Raw genomic sequence first — 21,389 nt, 5'->3', positions numbered from 1 at the left:
CCGGATTGTTCCAAGAGCCTTTGAACGCATGCCCAGTGCTGTTCATACAATGCATTGTCGCAATTGAGTGGGAGGTACACTGTACAGACGAAGAGCTCAAAAGTGGCTAGCTTGATTCAGACCATTGTTTGCTCCAAACACTCACTGCCTGAAATCGAGACAGCAGCACCATTTAAAACATTTCTGACCCCGATCAAAACATCTCCACCATGTTGGAATAGGTTTGTAGCGGCGTTGCGCACACAGCGATAGATCGTGTAGTTGCGTGGTAATTCCGAATTTGCGATATCGGGACCGAACCAGGTTTCGGTAAAAACTACTACATCGTAGTCACATTGCGATACCCTAATAAAAAACAACCATAAACGAACGATAACCCAAATCATTGAACTATTCCACAAATGGTTTGGATGATACCCAGAACACGTCGTTAAGCAAATTAACCATACAATTTTTATTAGGGTAGTGCTAGGAACACTTCGTTAGTTTTGATGCGTAGCCCGCGTACATCCTGATAATAAAATGTTTGGTTTCGGACCTGTGAGGCTGTAGTTTCGTTTAAGGAAAAAGCGTAGTTCGTCTGTGGAGGCACACCGTAGCGGGATGGTAACCCCAGGTTCTATTAGTTTGGTTCCAGTAGGCTCAGCAAAACTCATTCCAACCATTCTTTCCTGCAGACCCCACTCGTTGATTGTCTCCATTATCGCAGCTGTTTCAGCATCCGCCGTGAAACAGGATACCCGAGCAAAGTAGAATAACAACCCGATATCATCTAGATAACAAGTCTTGTTATCCCAGATATCATTTTGTTTTCAGTTGTTATCGCATAACTTATTTAGTTATCAGCCTTGATCAATTTTGTTATCAGTTGTTACCATGAAAAATTCACTATATATTTATTAACGATGCAAGGTTAGTTCAAAACTTTAAATATTATTCGCATTGAAACAATAAAAAATAGTGCTTTTAATCCCTAATCATATTTAAGTTATCAGCGTAAGGCTTTGATATCAAAATGATAACATGATTTGAAATTTATGGAATAAATTTGTATGGCTTACAGAATTTGTTATCAAGATATTATCAATGATAACAAAATTAGTTATTTTTGTGATATCCAACGAGCAATTTTTTGTTATCATTTTTGTTATGTTGGCTGTTAATTCAACCATAATGATAACATGTTCAGTTATCAAAAAGTGATAACCGGGTAATAGAACTTGTTATCAATTTGATATTTTACTTTGCTAGGGTAGGGAAGGTACCGAAAGATGTTTAGACACCACCTGCTCCAGTAACAAGCATGGGAAGCCGATCAACGCGCTTTCTGTTGATGTCAGGCAGAATATTTCCATCCCAGTGTACTACCAAAGGAATATCAGTTTCAAATCTGGTAAATTTTCAATCAAAATGAACAAAATGAAAATAATTTTAGTTATGCAAATTTAGAAAAAAAAATCATAACAAAGAATTTAAAGAATTGAAAAATTTATGAATTAAAGAATTTAATTATTTAAGAGTTTTAGAATTAAAGAAGTTTAGAATCTTAGAACAAAATAAAAGCGTTCACTGCTTTCACCAGCGCATCACGATGTTTCATTCCGGAAAGGCGAATGGTCTGATAATTTATAGTGTAATCAGATGTGTTCGACGACTTCAATTATTGCTTCCAAAATCATACTCGCATTTCTATTAGATATTCCATTTCTTTCATATGCTGCTGCTTCATTCGGAGATGTGATGTTCATTTTTTTAATTGGATTACCTGTAAGTACAGAGAGAAAAGGAGAACAACCGTAAAAAATGTCAATTTATGAAATTGGTCTTAGAGCTTTGCGGTTTTTACAAAAGCATTTCTAAAAGACTCATAAAATTAATCCGGACTTGTGACCGGAAAATGAACACGGATAGACATAATGATCCTTTTCAAACTTTTAGACAATAAAATATAACCCATTAGTAAGCTTTTGGCATATTTATTTCATTCAACGTCAATACCATAACCGTACGCTCGCACCTAGCGCTTAACTCCACTCATTAGGTTCTGTACAACATCTGGTTGCAGCCGAGGTTGCAGCTGCTTCTGTACGGAAACCCACTTTTTCTTCATGTCTTCCTTAGATTTGACCTCCTTGGGATGCTTCCGTAGTGCCTGCTTCATAATAGCCCAGTATTTTTCCATGGGCCTTAGTTCCGGTGAGTTGGGAGGATTCATGTCCTTGGGTACGTAGGTGACCCAGTTGGCTTCGTACCACTCCAGGACAACATTTGAATAGTGGCACGAAGCTAGATCCGGCCAGAAGACCGTTGGAGTCTCGTGTTGCTTCAACAGAGTTAGCAGACGTTTCTGTAGACACTCCTTGCGGTAGATCTCCCCGTGTACAGTCCCGGTAGTCACGAGCGGCGCACTCCGTTTGCCACATGAGCGGATCGCTTGCCAAATCATGAATTTCTTGGCAAACTTTGAAAGTTTCTGCTTTCTTACTTCCTCCGGAACATCAAATTTGTGCTGGGCGGTGAAGATCAGTAGCCCCGGAAGCTTCCGGAAGTCCGCCTTGACGTAAGTCTCATCATCCATGATGAGACAATGAGGTTTGGTCAGCATCTGGGTGTACAGTTCCCGGGCCCGTGACTTTCCCACCGTATTTTGCCGTTCGTCACGATTTGGAGCCTTCTGCACTTTGTACGTATGCAGTCCCTCCCGGTCCTTGGCGCTCTGAACGAAAGACTTGGACAGATTCAACTTTTTGGCCACATCCCTGACCGAAGCATTGGGATTCCGCTTAAACGCGTTCACGACTCGGTTCACGACACGCTTGTGATCCAGATCACTAATAGAACATCCATTCTGACCACATTTTTCCTTCCGTTCGATGCTCCGAGTTTCGTAGCAACTTTTAATCACACGACTCACCGTTGACTGCACGATTCCGAGTTGTTTTCCGATGTCCCGATGAGAGAGTTGAGGATTTTCCAGGTGCTTGTGCAAAATCAATTCGCGACGGTGCTTTTCGGGCGACGTCATTTTTCACAACTTTCGAAAAACTGACGGCGATAACAGTGTAAACAATACACTCTAAACTACTTCTACCCAAATTTTCAAGAGAAAATACCCAATGGGTAATTCGACAGTGAGCATGCATAAGGGCGTAAACGCGATGATCGATTCTCTTCGTCGATTTTCTCTTTTGTTAATAACTCGCTAGAATTATCGTTTCTCGGTGCGTTTGCTATTGCTTTTGATAGCCAATACAACCTGTTACAACTCTGCATTGAACTAATTCTAGAAAATTGTTTCGCTTAACTGTAGCAATTCCAAATAGGTATGGCTGGCAACCGATATCCGTCGATGATTGGCACTAGATTGTGGAACAGAGATCGACGTTAAATAAAGGAATGAAGAAGAAGAAGAAATCAAACTTTTTTTTGATTTTGCATCAATATGCTTATCAATATATTCGTCGTCAATATCTGCAGCAATATGCTTGCTAAAGAACAATGACAACCCTGCGGTTCAATACTTGGCTCTATGAGCTGCCACAAAAGGCGAGCATTAACCGGAAATGAATGACCTTTTAGGCCTAACATTAGCTAGCCTTTATCACTCCCCCTGATTAAAGTCCAATTTGCCATCAACGTTCATCAGAACAATGGTAGCCGTGCTAGCACTACAAACGTTCATCAGCTCCTGTTGGTTCCTATCCGTGGTCGGGCTCGCAGTCAACAGCAGCAGTTGCCTCCTCTTGCCAGGGCCCCTTGCTGCCTGTCCGGTTGGATTGCGCACGCAGTTCTATCTGTTTGCCACCAAGTGGGACGATGCTGGGGCCAGTCCGTTCAACGTTCCACGGGAACTCCGAAGCCCTAAACTTCTCCATCGCAATTGTTGGAAGTTGTACGTGACGTGCAGCGAGCGGTTGATTAACGTCACCGTCCGGTGCCATTGCAATCGGAATTTGGACAGTCCACGACTGGTCAATGCGTCGCACATTTCGGCAACAGACCCCTTATGGCAACTGCATCATTTTGGATTGGGGCTGAAGGAATTGAAACACGCCGGTCGTCGTTTAGTTAAGCTCAGTGGTTGCTACGCGCATGGAAATGGATCCTGGAGTACGGGATTAATGTATGGACAGGATAAGCCGAGAGAAGTAGTTCGAACCGCTTCGGAAGAGATCGACCTACTGGATTGCAACTATGTGAACGAGCAGATTTTCAGAGTCGGAGCAAGCCGGAATCAGAAAGGCAAGTTTCGATTGCTGATAGCGGTAGCGATGATTACCTGTTTGGTTGTGGCTTTTCTGTGGTCGATGATTTAGAATAAAAGACCACGCTGTTTTGAGTGCATAAAAATAAAGTTATTTAAAAAAATGGACCATATTTGAAATTAGACAGGAAAGGAAATCCGCACGATCGGCCCAATGCCGTCGTCACGCACCCAACCCAGCGACCTGATGATCCACTTTACGCCGCGCAGAACAGCACTTCCTTCTTGCCCGGATCACGTCTCGTGCGCACGCGGGTTGTCCGCTACGGAAGACTAGGTATCCGATGGCAGCCCAAACATTGAAAGCACGACAACGCTTTTCAATTAAAAATCTAATTACAATATTTTACCGTCCCTTTAATGTTCTGCAGTGGCTGTGCAGAGGCGAATCGAATCGAAGTAGGCAGTATGCAGCGCAATTGTGTATCGCCAAGGGTGGCCATCGGGGCTCAGCAGCCTGGGTCTTTTGTGTCGCTGAAGAGTACAACGTCGCAGTCGATAGGTGGATCGGTGGGTGGGTAGGGAAATTATGTTACACACTGGAATGACTATTTTTTTTTTTCAATTCCTCCGAACGATCCGAGTTCGTGATCGCGCAGAAGTTGGGATCTGGCTTTTGTTCGATGGAGAAATGGCATCGATACTCTCATTGATCTGCTCTGTTGTGTCGTTCGGGGCCGGGGCGGATAATGTTCTTGGTAGGTGGCCATTTCTACCTTAACAGCAATAACAACAACAACAACAACGATGTTGGATTTAGTTTGTAAGGGACAAACACGTTGCTACCAAAGATAGGAATGTAGGAGTAGGCATCTTTGATTGCACGCTGGACTAGGTTATCGTTAGACATGGTCAATTTTACTTTAGTAACGGTGCTGTGAGCATTTTTTTTCAGTGAGTAATAGAAAGATGTGTCACTTTCGCCCCGTCAAAAAATCAAACATACTTGACGAGTGATAAACAGCGCGATTATCATTATGGGTACGTGATTTGCGAAACCAATCAGCGAATTGCACATCCACTGATGGCATCTGACATTCGCTTATTTGCAATATGTTAGGAAGATGCACCGTCGCACCAACAGCCAGCGATGACCTCTCGTTTTATTTTCCCATACATCATCAGACATGGGATTCAATGCGACTTTGATTGTGAAAATTTCCGCGATCCGTCGTTGGCGTGAAGCATATCTTTCCTCTGCAAAGGTCGATCGGTCCTCGTCGCTGTCGTCGTCGTCGTCGTCGCCGTGCTAACGAAGTGAAATTCTTTTCCTTTTGGGAAAGATGATCATCAGATGAGCGTTTTGCTGTGTGACCGTACGGTCAATTGCATCGCCAATGATGCTGGCAATGGATTGGTGAGAAGGTGACGACTGATCACCATGCAATGCATCTTGTTTACTTGGCAACAGAAGAGCAAACATATGAGGTCTGTTCCCGTACTTGCTTTTTTGCTTGTGCTGTAGGTTGCTGAAGCTTTCTGTAGGCTGCTGTAAGACTGGTCCATTTGGTGAATTTCCACTTCAATTTGGAAGATGGAAAATTTTCAAATAAACCTGCTATTGCATCCCACTTATTTCTGACCGACCAGGAATACATTTTGACAAACACCTTTTTAAAAAATCGTACGATCTTCTTATTCATCTTTCCTTTATTTAACGTCGGTCTCTGTTCCGTAATCTCAAAACTACCCAAATTTGGGTAAAATCCACACAGATCGGTCAAAACTGAACCTACCCAAGCTGGGTAAACTATGTTGGGAGTGACAAGACAAGTTGACAAATCTAGATAAACATTTCAACAGGTCCTCTCTGCATTGATCGATTCTGTTCATCGACTTTCTCTTTCATCAATAACTCAGCTGCAAAACCTTTCCCTGTTGTATTTGACGTTTTGGACGCTAGATAAGAACTTCCTTTATCAAACGATGTGGTAGAATTAGCGCGAAATCTGTTTACATAGCAGTGGTTATGAAAAGAGAAAATCGATGAAGAAAATCGATCAACGCAGATAGGACTATTTGAAATGTTCATCGAGAAATGAACAAAGTCGAGCGGATGCATGTCGACAGCAGCGTTGCCAGATATACCGATTTTCAAATTTGATACCGGTATACAGATAAGGTTTCTTAGAATACCGATTTTTGAGTTTTGATACCGATTTATATCGGTTTTTCATTAATAAACAAACTTATTACTGCCTGCCCGCAGTGAATTGTCAGAGGCTGCTCTAAAACAATGTCATCTTCAAAAATGTCTTATGCTTGATACTCTTTCGACTACTGCTTCAATTTTCTCGCCGTTTCGGTTACCAAGGAGCCGAGAAACAGCTGATGGCTCATCCCGATAATTTCTGGAAATCGGGAAATACTTTTATTCAGTGGAAAAATAGGTCCATAAAAACGTAAATTTTTGTACCTCATGAATTTTTTTTAATCTTCCCTTTGAAGTTTCTTCCAACTTTCCCTGCAAGTTATTTTTCGATTCCTTCCGGAAAGCTATTTCGACTTTCCTTGGAAGCTTCTTCTAGCTTCGCTACGTCTTCTCCCGTCAGTATTTTCAACTTCCCCAGAACTTCAGGAATGCTTCCAGAGTTTTATTCCGGTTCCATTAGCTTTTCAGAAGTTCTGAAACTTCAGAAAAGTTCGGAATTTTGGGTTGGTTCCGATAAATTAAAGACAGTTTTATTAAATTCTGTTCAAATTCGAGAACCCGGGAATCTCAGGAAAGCCCAGAGAACTCCAATGAACTTAAGGAAAGTGAAATATTTTGGAAACTCCACAAGTCCAAAGAATTTCAAAGAAATATAGGATAGTTCCATTTGTTTCAGGAGAATTGTGATAACTTTAGGGAAGCTTTGAGAACATCAGGACATATAAATCCAAGGAAATCTCTGAACCTTTAAATGAGTTCCGAGAAACTCAAGTAATTTTCGAAAACCTTCAGTAAAGTTCCGAGAGGTCCATGAAAATTTTTGAAACTTAAGGGAAGTTACATGAACATTCGAAAATTGTGAGAACATTTTATGGGAAGTTTTGTGTTTTTTATCGGCAGTTTCGATAACTTAAAAAAAAAATAAAAAAAATGCTGTTCATAAATTAAAAAAAAAAAATGAAGAAGATCCAGGGACTTTAACGAAGACAAGAGATTTTTCGGTAATTTCATAATAATCAGGGAAGTTTCGAGTACTTTGAGGATGATCAGAGAGCTTCAAAACAGCCCCATTAACTTTAGGAAAATTGCAAGAACTTTATAAGGAATTCCGAGGAATTATCGGTTATTCCGAAGTGCAATTCAGGAATGTTCCGAAAACTTCGGGGACATTGTGGGGTTTTAAGGGATGATTTATGAATATGAAAAATGCTGGATCAATAGAGCATGTGAGGAACTTCAGGGAATGTTGTGCTAACATCCCTCAGAAATCTATTTATTCCAGATATTTTTCATCCTCTCCTTGAAGTATCTTTCGACTGTTCCGTAAGCCCTCTGGTGTTCGACTTTTTCCTGAAGTGTCTTCCAATCTATCTTGGGAAGTTTCCCTCAGTGTATCCTGGAAGTTTCTTCCGGAAGTTCAATTAAAGTTCTACCGGACGTATCAATCGAGTTCTCCCAGAAGATTTTCCTCTTCCTCTGGAAGTTTCTCCATAAGTCACTATCCGTGGGTTTTTTTTCTGACTTATTGGAAGGTTTTTTCGAGCTTCTCCTAACTTCCCCTGGAAATAGCTTCCGATTTCCACACTTTTCTAGATTCTGGATTTTTCCGAAAGTTTAAAAAAAAATTCCAGAAGTTTCTCTATATTTGTCTTGGAAGATCCCCATTGGATGTTTTTCCGACATTTCTTAGAACTTTCTTCAAACTTCCTCCACAAGATCTTCTTTATTATTTCTCTGGAAGCCGACAAAACTTCAAGAGACAAATTCAAATATTTCCCAGAAATTTCTTTCAACTCACATGGAATACAGTACAACATTTGATTTTAGTCCAAAAGTTTGAAAAAATATAAAATTAATTAAAATAGTGAATACCGAAAATACATTAATCATTCGATGCCGATAACCATGAAAACAATCTGGCAACGCTGGTCGACAGGCACCCAATCCACATCGTACCATAGAGGTAACTCTAAGACTAGAAGGTCCCGAAGAAACATGCTCAACTTTTTGGCTCAGCGCTGGTACTCTCTTCGGTCCCAAGCTAATCGATTCACCCCTCGAAACATAGGAAATTCAACTAACCCCTCATTTTATCTGTCAAACTTTCACAGCGAATCAAAACAAACATTGTGTAGTACTAGAATTTCGACTAGAATGGGATACGTTAATCGTTTGCTTGGGACCAATAGGCTAGTCAAGTAGTGACCAATTTAAAATCGTTAGTTTCGTACTGATTGTTGATCGTACTTCTCCGAGAGGTTCTGGGAGAATAGCAGTGCCGCCCCCTTTCCCGTTCCGGATAGTTCGACGAATACAAAACTGTTGCGGTTCAACTGCTCGAAGCTGCAGCGAGGATCAAATCAATATCACCGTTGCCTGTATCTGCGATCAACTCAACGATTGGACTACGCGGTTAATTGCATCGAACGTTTTTTGGAAACTGCATCGCCTTGGATTGTCGATCCAAACAGAAAAGGACGGAAGGAACTGCTAGCTTTTACGCTATTATCACAGAACAGAAGTGGAACTTCGGATCAGAAAGTGGCTCCACTCTTCATTGGCGAACACTAGCGCACCTAGCGGTAGAAGGCATCTTCTGCCTGCAGTTAAGATAGGCAGCAAGCTATGATAGTGTGAGTGCACATAGAAGCCCGTGTGGAATGCTACCACAACGCATCGCTTGTTGAGCAGAAAAACGAACCACTTTTTGATTCAGCGATTTGTTTGCACTTCCCCTTCTGTTCTGTGCTATTATGGTTGGCCGTGAGAAACTGGTCGCCAAGCCTATAATGGGGCTGTATTCGAACATGACACCAAATAGTAACATTATCAATGAGGAACCTTTTCACAGAGAAAGCAATAGTTCTGGACTTGGGAAGTTAGTGTGGAATTTGTGTGCTGTAATGTTGATGGTATGCTTGGTGGTAATTGTCTAGTGGTAACGATTTTTTTCGATGGCTCTCTTTACATGCTATCTTCGTCTTTTTTTTTAAGAGTTCCCGTTGATTCATTCTAGAATCTCATCATTCTTCTTTTCGGGATTCCTCTAAAGTAATCTTGATGATCTCCAAACTTGTTCAATAACGTTCTAGACAGTGATGCGCGTTCAAGCTCAATTCGAGATCTGATCAAGAGATCTGAAATTCATAATTAAAGAACTCGAGGTGGCTTTGCCAGAGCGGTACCTATGTGTGCTATGGTTCGTTTCACTTATAGATACTATAGATTCCATAGATAAGCGGAGGCAAAGTATATGTAGCCAAACGAACTGTCAGTTAGAGTAGCCAAACGAGCATGACGTCATCATGGTGTTGTTTGAGGGAGAAGTATTGTAATATTTTGAGCACAAAACGCTTTTCACACTCCACATTCCGATTTATTTCGCGGACAACGGAAGAACGAAAGATAAAGCAAACCATTCCTCGGTTCATTGTTGCAAAGATTTGCTTTGCACTTCATTTTGAACTTTTGCGCACGAAACAAAGCAAAACTGCCGAACGAAGAGCTCTATGATGGCATGAACTTTTTTAACGGATGCCTGTAAGATCATTTATGTTTTCATGGTTGCCAAAACAACTATTTGTGCCTCCGCTTATCTATGGAATCTATAGTATCTATAGTTTCACTGATATTCTGTGCTTCCCGATATCCAGTCCCACTCTATGGATGGAGCTGGTTTGGTCATATTCTGCGGGTGGGCTTGCTGATGAAGTGTACATTGATGGTGCCTCTACTAGAGTCCCCTAGTCTGCCCAACTGTCACCACAAAACTGAAAAAAAGTTGTTCCAATCGAGCAAAGCAGTGCATTTTCGATTGGAACTATTTTTGACAGACGTCCATACTTTCACTACTGATGGATGTGTTGTTGCTGTTGATGAATTTCGTGAAATAGATTTATCCATATTGTTAAATACCATAAACGAATGGTAACGCGGATGGCATAAGTATCCCACAAATGGTTTGGATAATTCCCCGAATACGCCGTTAAGTTCTTTCTTATGGTTATTTGTATTAGGGTAGCTGGACTACCCAGTGACATGATGCTGCTCGTTTGCTGATTTCCATTGGAGACATTCTACATTCAAGTGCTCCGTACTGTCACTTTGGTAGATTTGAGTTTCTGGTAAGGACTGAGATTACAGCATCATACTTCATCTCTAACGGATTCAATGACGATCCGTATTATCTTTGTAAAAATGCAACATGACTTTATAGATTTTCTGAGTGTCAATCTTTGGTGGAAAGTTCAGCAGACAAACCTAACATGTAATGGCATTTGTCACGGTGTAAGAGGAGAGGAAACGGGTGTACAATTATAAGACAAACAATGCATTAGATACAGGTGATGTTACGGTTTGGGCCAGGATTGAATTCATAAATGGCAGCGCCATAAATTAGATCTGAGCTCTCACCATGTCGCACCCAAAGCCTGCAGATCGCTTGAATCAAAATACATATAAACAAACAACTAAATTTTAGTGAGCTTACACTCTATGGACTGCTCTATAGTCAAAGTGGTCAAAGTTTGAATACGAAGTTTCAACTTGCTACAGTTCAAATAATCCCAAGAAGAAATAGCTGTCAGCCACTCATCGGTTCATGAACGCCATTCAATGTCTATGGAAAAACTTCAAGTTCAAGACCAGTGCAAAATTCGTGAACGGTGATCAAAGATTGCTAGATCATTTTTTAGTGTGATCAGCTAGCACTTTGCTTCCGTGCCGTTCAACATTCAACACTGATTCCAGGAGTTCTCAGCAAACCACTTTAGAATTCATGATTCCCGATTGAATTCTTCTCAGATTTCGTTGCAAATGCTCCAAGCAATTCCTTGAATTTGTCATCAACGTTCCATCAAATTATTCTTAAGCATTTTCTATGACTTCTCTTCAGAATTGTATTTACTTTCTCCACACAATATCCATGCAATTGCCATCAGAATTATTATGCAACTCTACTCAGGATCAGCTTGGAATTCTCATTTGATTTAACAAGAAAACAAAACAAACGCGTCTAATCGCGGCCACGGCACACTTCGATTGCAATTTCTGAAATGCAACTCAGCGTTGCCAGGTCATTATTTTAAACTAAAATTCTCCTGACTGAAGTGAGAATCAAAGCCTAACATCATGGTACTTACACACAGTTTACCTAAACTTCGGGTAACTCCATATGACCATTGCAAATAATTGTATGCCAAAGAATAATATTATTATATAACAAAAATGAACGTCTGAAAGCGTCATTTTTGGAGTCTCAGGATCTTGAAATGATTCTAAATTCTGGAATTTATATTTTTCCTGGGTCCCAGATCATGAAATTTTTTGTTAGTCTGAGTAAATACAGAGTTCAATTTGAATCATCCTAGAATTTCATCATACTTCTATTCTGGATTCCCCTAAACTAATCTTGATAATATCCAAACTTTTTTAGAAACAATCTAAGAGTGCTTAGCATTATCTCTTGTAATATCTTGTTAATCGCTCTCTGATTCCAAAATTCCCTCAAACTGGTAGTAATTTCAAAGATTTGGCATAGTTTTGTCTCAATTTTTCTCTTTGAAATTCCCTTAGAATATTCTTAATAATTTCCTTGGTATGCTCTTCAGAATGACCGTCACATTCTTCTCAAACTTATCCTTTGGACTGCTTTGTAGGTAAGATCAGAATCGTTTAGAAATCCTCTTCAGTATTTCCTAAGTACTCAAGTTCTTTGCCAAAAAATGAATTTCCATAGAAACATTGCACATAATTCCATTGACATAATTCTCACGATTCGTATCAGCATTCTCCTTAAGTTTCATCTTAAGAATTCTGTCAGTGTATCTGGCAAGACGACTGAAAATCTGTAAAATCCAGATAAATCTGGAATACTGGCAACGCTCCTCAACGACGTCGACAACATTCGAAAAGCGCCTTTCGTCCGGGAGGCGGAACGCTAGCACTCAGCAAGCAAAGGCAACCTGACAAGACGACTGGAAATCTGGAGTACTGGCAACGCTGCTGATGATGACACCGGTGGTGTTTTTTTAAAATCTTTATTTTTGAGATTTTTAGCCTTAGGCTAACACCGGTGGTGTGTTTGGGTCCAGAAATTATCTGGTCACGTCTTCCTTCAAAAGGGAAGTAAAGCCGTTGGCCCATGTGTTGATGGATGATAAATACGATATCCACCCAGGTGTGGAAGCTGCCTCCTTGGCGTTTGATTGTCGTCGGTGATTGGAGGATGAACAAATTTCGTTTAATCTCGTTTTAAAGAGGAAAGTCGAAGCAATGCGGAGAAGAGCGCATGTATGGCCAATTAGAACAACTCAGTGACTGAATTCATTTGACTAAGAGCATTTTCTTTTCATACGAAATCTCCTCATATTTGGGAAAACCTGCAGTTACTCATGAGCTATGAGCTCCTGCAGGTTTTCCCAAATATGACTTTTCACCTCAATCGGGTGCCCTGGTGAACCCTCCCGTACCCATCATATAATGTGGCATATAATAATGGAATCAAAGTTAAGAGACAAATAAAGGAAAGATCTCACCCGATATGTTGCAAAGGAATCCATGACATCACGATGATTTCGAAGAGTTCCTATAGATATACTGTCGCAACTTCTTCAACCGGTGTTAAAAACAGCTCTCTCGCCGTTCCTTTGTAACAAAGCAGCGGAAACTTACGCGGGTAATAACTGAGTTCTGGAACTCACGGTACACACAAAATACGGTCAGATTTGGACCTGTTTCATACGACCGGAAGTTGTATGCTGGTGCCTTGCCAAATTGATTTCCTACGCAAGTGATCAATCTTTGATTTAAATTTCGCAAATTAACACGAGGAGCACCTCTTATAGAAAAACTTGCCCTACAAAATTGTCATAGTTCATTTTAGTAAACAAACTAACACTTCTTCTTTTTTGTGTGTCACCTTTGTATAATGCGCCTCGATCGGAAACCCCCAACAATTACTAAACACACTCTAGCTGCTCCGACTATAGGGACCTCAGCAGAGAAAAAAAAAGACTACGACCACTTTCCATCACCAATCACTCGTGACAGTCACAGTCTGGAAAACGCAGCACCAGCTCCTCACCGGCCGAACCAACTCGCGACCAACGCCGAAATCAGAACCGACAGCTCCAGTGACCGAAAACAAACGCGTTTAAAAGCGGTCACGGTACACTTTGATTACATTTCTGAAACAACCTCCCTCAACGCACAAACACGACGACGACAAAATTTGCCAAGCGTCTTTCGTCCCTTTAGCAAAAATGTGAATGATTACCCATAAAAACAATTATGAAAAATTTCATGTACATCGGAGAAAGTCGAATCAATAATTTTTTTTTTTATTTGGCCTGGTAAATGCTCTATACTGAAAAATCGAAACGTGACGGAAAAATATCGAATGATTTCTCTTGGAACGAAGCTAATCTCTCATCGGAAATAGGAGAATTTACGTATTCTCGTCAATCTAAGCAGCGTCCGCACTTCTATTAGCATTTTTTCAGTGTCACCCACATATATGACGTGTCTGTTTGTTTACATTCATCTGCTACTTGCTTCTCTATCCATTTCAATCGACAGAATTTTTCAAAACGGTTTGAAAGCTTTTTTACAACGCTTCAAACTTCTCAGGTGAGTGTGACTATTGTCGGCAGTCTCTTTTTCTTCGGCAACCTTCCCATTAGAACTGCATGTTAACCAGCTGTTCTATTATCGGCAACTCGAAATCATCCCAATTTGGAAGTGCGTATGCTTCATATGAAGAAAAATCTGGCATAATAGGATTTCTCGGTCGTACAAATATAATCAGATTGAAGCTGAAAGACTAACGATTCGTTTGGATACATTCAAGGAAGGGTGTTGATGGGAAAACATAGTGAAATTATCGCTTAAATTTTGGTTGCCGAAAACAGTCAATGTGTGCCGAAGCCGACATTTACCCTACCAGGACGAAAGTGAATCGAAAAATTGAGTCATAGACAGCCGTTCAAACTGGAATCGATTTTGTCGAAAATTTTGTGTAAATTTTCAAATTAAAATACGTTAGAAATGGCTTGCTCACTAGCGCCACGTAGGTAACTTATTGCTACATTAAAATTGACAGATGCCTCCCGCTCTCTCTATCACTGCACGCGCCTAAAAAAATCTAAATAAACTATTGTTACTGCACCGTTTCATGCGAGCTGTCGGGTCTCGTAAAATGGCTGAGTTCCATTTGATAGATGGAAATTGTGCAAATAAACCTGCTATTGTATCAGATTTATTTCTGACAGACAAGGGAACAATTTTGACAAACACCTTCTTGAAAAACTACAAGGGACTGCCCTATGGGGTTGTACCATAGAGGTAACTCTAAGACTAGAAGGTCCCGAAATAACGTGATCAACTTTTTGGATCAGCTCTGGTACTCTCTTCGGTCCCAAGCTAATCGATTCACCCCTCGAAACATAGGAAAAACCAATAACCCCTCATTTTATCTGTCAAACTTTCATAGGCTACTAAAGTGGTGAGCCAATTTAAAATCGTTAGTTTCGTATTGATTGTTGGTTGTATTTAATGGCGACGTAGGACTACGTGGTCTTATATAATAAATCTTATTTTTTAACTGCAGCAGCAGCTTGTGTTTTGTGTAGGAATAGGAATTTGAGCGGGGTTCTCTCTGTTTATACTCTTTAGAGACCGGATGGAATTCAACTTTGAAATCTGGGTTAGGGAAATCGCTTTTCGCAGGCAATTGGTGATAATTTTAATTATCATAGCAACAGTTTCACATTCGTGCATTATTCAATAGTGACATTTTTAAACATGATAAAGTCTCAAATTAAACAGATGCGTAGGAATATTTCTGATCGATTGGAGATAAAATTATTGAAATTGGTCCAGGGACAGCTGAGTTATTAACGTTCAAAATCTTTCATAATGTTGTTACATGTTCCATTTTCAGTTTTCACAAAGTGTACCCCCATATAGAAATCAAAGACGTAGCCCTACGTCAAAATCGGTCGATCAACAAAAGGAGTAATTTTCGAACATTTTAATTTATTTTTGAAGTATCAAATTTAAGTGAAAATTCATCAAATGAAAAACAGCCTAAAGAACTGATGTGTACTTTGTGAACTGTCAAGCTTGGTTTAAAGTATTTAATTCAGTGCTAACATTTGAAAACGGCGCAAAAGCCATTTGTAAACAAATGGTTTGTAGGCCCTTTACTCGCTACCCGAAGAACGCCCACGCAAACCAACAGCATCGTCAGGAAGGGGAAAATTTCCCCTACCCGATGTTGCTGTTGTGTCGCGTGGGTGTACTTCAAGTAGTGAGTAAAGGGCCCACCAACCATTTGTTTACAAATGGCTTTTGTGCCGTTTTCAAATGTTAGCACTGAATTCGGTGTTCAAGGCACGTAAACTGCGAAATGACGACTGTTCAACTTTTACTCTTGTCTTTCAAATCACTTAAATTTCGGACAAAAGATTGGGGATGAATTGAATCAACTCACAACAGGGACGTACAAAAAATTGACGAGAGGTTGGAGCAATACCATGAAACAATACCGGGCATAGCGAGCTGATTTCAGTTCATCGATTTTTATTAACCAACGAATCGTCATGCCATCCATCCAACCATAATCCCGTTCATCGGACCTGTTCACGCATAAGACCAGAAGCACTAGAAACACAACAACCGCGGCGGGAAAGTATCTACGTGACCAATTGGTTATGTAAGCAAATTCTTTAGCTTCTTTCTCCGGCCCTACCGCTCTGCAGATCTTACATATGTTGTTGTAGAATCTTACCTCGAAGATGAAGACCAAGACGAAGCCCGACAATCCAAGCAGGCGCCAACGTTCGGTAGCTTCTGTATTTTTCTTTATTCTCCGATGCCCTCCAGGCCTGCTTTACTGTTGTTCAAGTTCAATGAGTTCTTGGTGGTGCTGACAGCTCGTGACTCGTGTTGTTGTTGTTGTTTGCGTTTTGCTCAATTCCGGTGGGATGCTGCGCGATCCCGTCAGCAGAGCATTGTTTGTGTGAATCTACACTCCAGCCCATTAGCATATATCATCTACCAATCTGGAGAGATGGATGACCGACCGGGTGGAGGCGGAGGTTGGCGAACAAGAGTAACGATTGTTTGTGGTTTTACATGCCCTCGATGATTAGCACCGTTGTTGGTAATGCATATACACAAACCTCTGACTCTGACACGCGTTGGTCCGTGTTCCGCTTCTGACGGGTTTCGCGTGAGAGATCATCTTCCTTCCAAGACCCAAGAGCAATCATCCGATGTTTATTTTCCATTTCGTTTCGTCTTTGAAATCCTACATGACGGATGATTGGCTGGATGGTTGCTAATGGTAATGAGACTGGCTAGCTGAGATTAAAATGTAATGAATTTCTTCTCTGCTGTCGTTTCCACGGTGTAGGTAACTGATTCAGTCCTGGCCTGCAGAAATGTAATAGTTCCGTTAATTAAGTACCCAGTGAGAGTGCAATTAAGGAATCGTTTAGCTGAAATATATCGCCTACTTCCACTGACTGACTGGGTGTAGATTTCACCTCACAGCCACGAACCGAATTACCACCGGAAGGCCGGCGAACCAGCCGAATCGAATCCACCGATCACGACTTTTCTACACGCGTAAAATTGCAACATTTTACTGCCCTTTTCCACCGACAACACTCCGGCCGGCGAAGATCGATCGATCGCTGAAGCCAAACGTCAACTTCCCTGCTTGGCTGCCAGATGCGTGCTCGTGCTGCCCTCTTCCCTCGCCTATATCAGGTGTGCAAATCAGCTGTGAAAGTGTGAAAAACGAACAATTCCATGCACGTTCGTTTTTCCCTTTCATCGACGGGAGAAATGAGAGTGCGATAAGCATCGGAAAAACAACGGCAATCAACGTAACAAAAACAAACCATCGGGCGTCTTTTTTTTTTTTCTTCTCACGCTTCATTGTTTACATCTATGGCAATTGTTTTAGGTGGTATAGCGTCCAATTTGAACCGATCACGCAGTAGGCCGTCTGGCCTAGCGACATCTACCGGGCCGGGGAGTTCGAATGCGATCGCGTGTTTGAGAGTGCGCTGACAGAATCACTGACGGGCGGCGGCTCATGCACATGATTACAGCCACCGAATGGAACGGAACATGTCCGGCGGGGCGCCAGGCAACATGGCTCAACACATGATCGTAAAATTTAAACGTTATAATTAAGTCGATTAATGAGCCGTTTTTTAATGGCTCACGATCATCCGTCTTCTGGGTGAGTGGGGACGGCTCATTTATCACTCACCGCCGCCGCTGCACAGTGGCTTAGAAGCGCTAAAATATGTGTTTTATTATTTAAGCAAAAACGGGTTATTTTAGACATTAGTTAGTTCTTTTTCGTTTTGGTTTCCAATACAATTTTCTCATAGTTTCGCAATATCGCTAGAGAGAACTATTGCAAACTAATGATTTTAAGTCGGTCCCATTCGAGGGGACGACTCTATCTACGATGCAGGAAAGATTGTGTTTTGCTGTGGCTAGCTGCGCGCACGCTGAGTAGATAGAAAGAAGATTGGTGACAATTCTGAAGATTTCTTGCAAAAAGATGATGCGCGATGCAAGTAGATGCGAGAAAGAGATTTTTCGAAGATTCATTCGCTAGTGTGAGATTATTTGAGCATCTAGAATTAAGATTTAGATGTGTCGACCCCCTCGGTCCCATTCGGCAGTATAGTTCTTCTTTCAAATGCAATTAACCATTTAATTAGAGCAGTTGAAAATGACGTTTCCTACCACTCGAACTTCGAAATAACACAATATTTTGAGGGTTTTTCTTCTAGAACCACGAGTAAAGTAGCCAAAAGTAGTGTGTTTCATAGTAAAATATTCATTTGTTGGCCCAATTTTGTGAAATCGCTGGTAGAAAGTCACGGTAAAACTGCTTGACAAAGTGGTCCATTAGTTTGGTCTTCCCGATTTCACCCGACTTTAAGTTGTTGGTCTTTGGAAAAATGCCATTTTTGGGTCAAATCCATGAATACCTCATTTAATTTAAAATATAGAAACTTACTTCCACAGACAAAATGGCATATCTTTTTAATATTTTTTTATTTGTAGAACATGTCAATGACGGGAAATTGATATTCAATCCATACAAAAATCTTACATACCTATATCAAAAAATGAAAGAGATAAACAGTTGATGGCTTCTGTAAAATGCGAGGGGGACGACTCTATCTACGCTGCAGGAAAGATTGTGTTGTGCTGTGGCTAGCTGCTCGCACGCTGAGTAGATAGAAAGAAGATTGAAGACGATTTTGACGATTTCCTGCAAAAAGATGATGCTCGATGCAAGCAGATGCGAGAAATGCAAGAAGATTTTTCGAAGATTGATTCGCTAGCGTGAGATTTTTTGAGCATCTAAAATTGAGATTTAGATGTGTCGCCCCCCTCGGTAAAATGCTTGCTTTAATATTATCCAAAGACACCATTTCGCCGTCTCAAATTACAAAAAAATATATTTCTTTCCATCTCCCTACTAGGTAGATTGATCATGAAAAATTTAAGTTCAAAATAAAGAGCTAATCATGTACTCAAACTTCTCTTTGGCGTGAACAATAAATCGCACGTTTTAGAGCTTTTAACCCACTGTGCACTGTCACCCGTTACGATGCGGCGCGCGGCGGATGATGATGGACTTGGACTGGTTCGGTTCGGCCAGTGGGCATTTGAACGGTTGTTTCTATTTTAAGGTGGTTGGCATTTGGGTAATAGTGACGCTTAGTTTGCGTCATGATCGAAACTTTCAACTATATTTTTTATCCAAGCAGGCCACTGCCATGTAATGAAAGGGAAGTTTGCTGTTACCTTGACCTTTGGTTTGACGCCGAAAGGCACTCTTTGATGAGCCAGCAAAACAATACACCTTTTCTATTGACTTTAAAGTGAAGGCTTCATGAACCGATGAATGTGAAATTAAATCGATAATAGCATTTTAATGGAAAAATCGATGTAAACATTGGCAAAACATGACGGAACACGATTTCTGATTACGAATTGATACTCGCTTGTAACTGTCTGATAAGAGGCTAGCGTTAGCATCCCGTAGAATGTTCCACGTGGGTAGGTATATTAAGCGTACTCCTTCCATAGCACGATCGAGATAAAAATTCAATCAAAAAGTTAATGTTCATCAGTAAACATCATCGTTCTCCGGACGATGGTTCAATGTTTGCATGATTGCATGAGATAACGGGCGACCAGTAATGCTTCTTACAATATTCCGCGATGCGCTATCAAAACAAACTTCTTTGGATATCGTTTGGAACTGGATTCTGCAATTCTCTTTACCTATAGAATTTGGTTTCGGTCCGGATTCCATCGCCATCTGGGGGTTAATACGAAATCAGGACTATTCTGCGTGGCATGGTGACTCTGAATAATTTGTCTTAAATCATTTCGAGACTATGGACATCCCTCAAATACCATGTAGACTTTCTTTAGAGGCAAAATGCATAAGCAGTATTCACTCGGCTGTCGACAGAAGCAGATCACTCTCGATGTGTGTCACGCGATCGTCTGCTTACACGGCAGCAACCATTGTGTGGTACTCCTCATTGTTCTTTATCAGCAGTTCTTTTGGTCGATGCGTCGTCGACTTTGGAAAGCAACCGTTTTGTGATGAGTATGTGGGTGATGACCACGTTTTGCGTCCATTGCTGCAATTGATGCGCTCTGCCCCTCGTTGGCGATACTGCCATACAAAGAAACTACTGGAAGCGGCTCCCGTTCTGATGGAGGAGGCTTTTTGGAAAGCGGTAGATAAAGCGTTTATTGTGTTGTACCTTTTGACGATAGTTTTAATCTAGTTTGGGAAACCTCGCTGGAAAATCGACAAATGAAAATGAGACTGAAATGACATCCTCCTTACTTGAAAGTAAACATAGTAGTAAACCTTAAGGTCCGTTTAGACTTTCTGATTTCTTGGTCTGATTGTTACCGCCGCCACCATGGAAAATCTGCTCGAATTTACTTTTGACACACTTTTTCGAACCCCCCTGTTTGCTGCACGGCGAATGAGAACGACCCAAATTTGAGTTTAGTTCACTCATAATCGTCAAAAGTTCAGGAACTCAGCGAAGAGTAAATTTGTCTCATGGTTTTTCTGTGGAAAACCTAAAAAATCTGCCGGAAAATGAGGAAATTGACGAAAATTCTATTCAGTTTCGGAGTAGTACCAATAGACTGAGTGAATCCAATCTTTACTTTTCTCAAATTCGGGAATTTTTCTCTGGAAAATCCTGGAAAAACCTGGGAAAACATGAGGCAAACTTACTCATCGCTGAGTTCCTGCACTTTTGGCGATTATGAGTGAACTAAACTCAAATTTGGGTTGTTCTCATTCGCCGTGTGGTGTTCACACTGCTTGCACATGTCGAAAGAATTGTCAATTTAGATTTAAAAACACACTTGTATCAAAAGTAAATGCTTCCACAGTGAATTACCGGAAAATTGCTCTAGCTTTGGCAGGCGTATTTGCTTTTATTATTTTAAATAAAATGAAGGTGAACTTTGTGGAGTAGGAAATGGTTGCTCAGGAGGAACACCGGCAGGGATCTGGCTCATCTTGCCATTCAAGAACTGCGATATTAAGACGAAAAAGGATTTCAAAACTTCGCCAGGATGTCGATACCAACTTTCAACACGCTAGTGGGAAAAGTTCTCTATAGATCTACATGATTCCTTAAGTTCTGAAAATTTCTGTTAAAATCTCAATTCCGCATGAAGATCTGCAAATTTCTCGGTAGTTCTGCAGATTTCTTAGAAGTCCTGTGTGTTATTTAGAAGATCTGCAAATTTCTCTAAAAGTTTACTATGTTCCTGAATCCATGCGGATTGAAGATCCTTAAATATCAACAACTATCTCTGATGTTCACTAAATGTCTAATAATCTACGAACTTCTCGAAAGTTATATAATCTTCTCTGTAGAT

At 40.8% G+C, this 21,389-nt stretch overlaps 1 protein-coding gene across 1 annotated transcript in view; it reads left to right on the top strand.

Annotated features, from left to right (window-relative positions):
- dsx-c73A (doublesex cognate 73A) overlaps positions 1-21,389 on the top strand; it is a 275,770-nt gene that overhangs the window by 220,429 nt on the left and 33,952 nt on the right. The window lies entirely within an intron of this gene.

The sequence above is a fragment of the Ochlerotatus camptorhynchus genome, unplaced genomic scaffold, assembly GCF_037179485.1.
Source record: "Ochlerotatus camptorhynchus isolate MF236.1 unplaced genomic scaffold, CSIRO-AGI_Acam_v1.1 ptg000370l, whole genome shotgun sequence".
NCBI lineage: Eukaryota > Metazoa > Arthropoda > Insecta > Diptera > Culicidae > Ochlerotatus > Ochlerotatus camptorhynchus.
The sequence above is the reverse complement of the archived record's forward strand: the minus strand, read 5'-3'. Positions and strand labels throughout refer to the sequence as shown.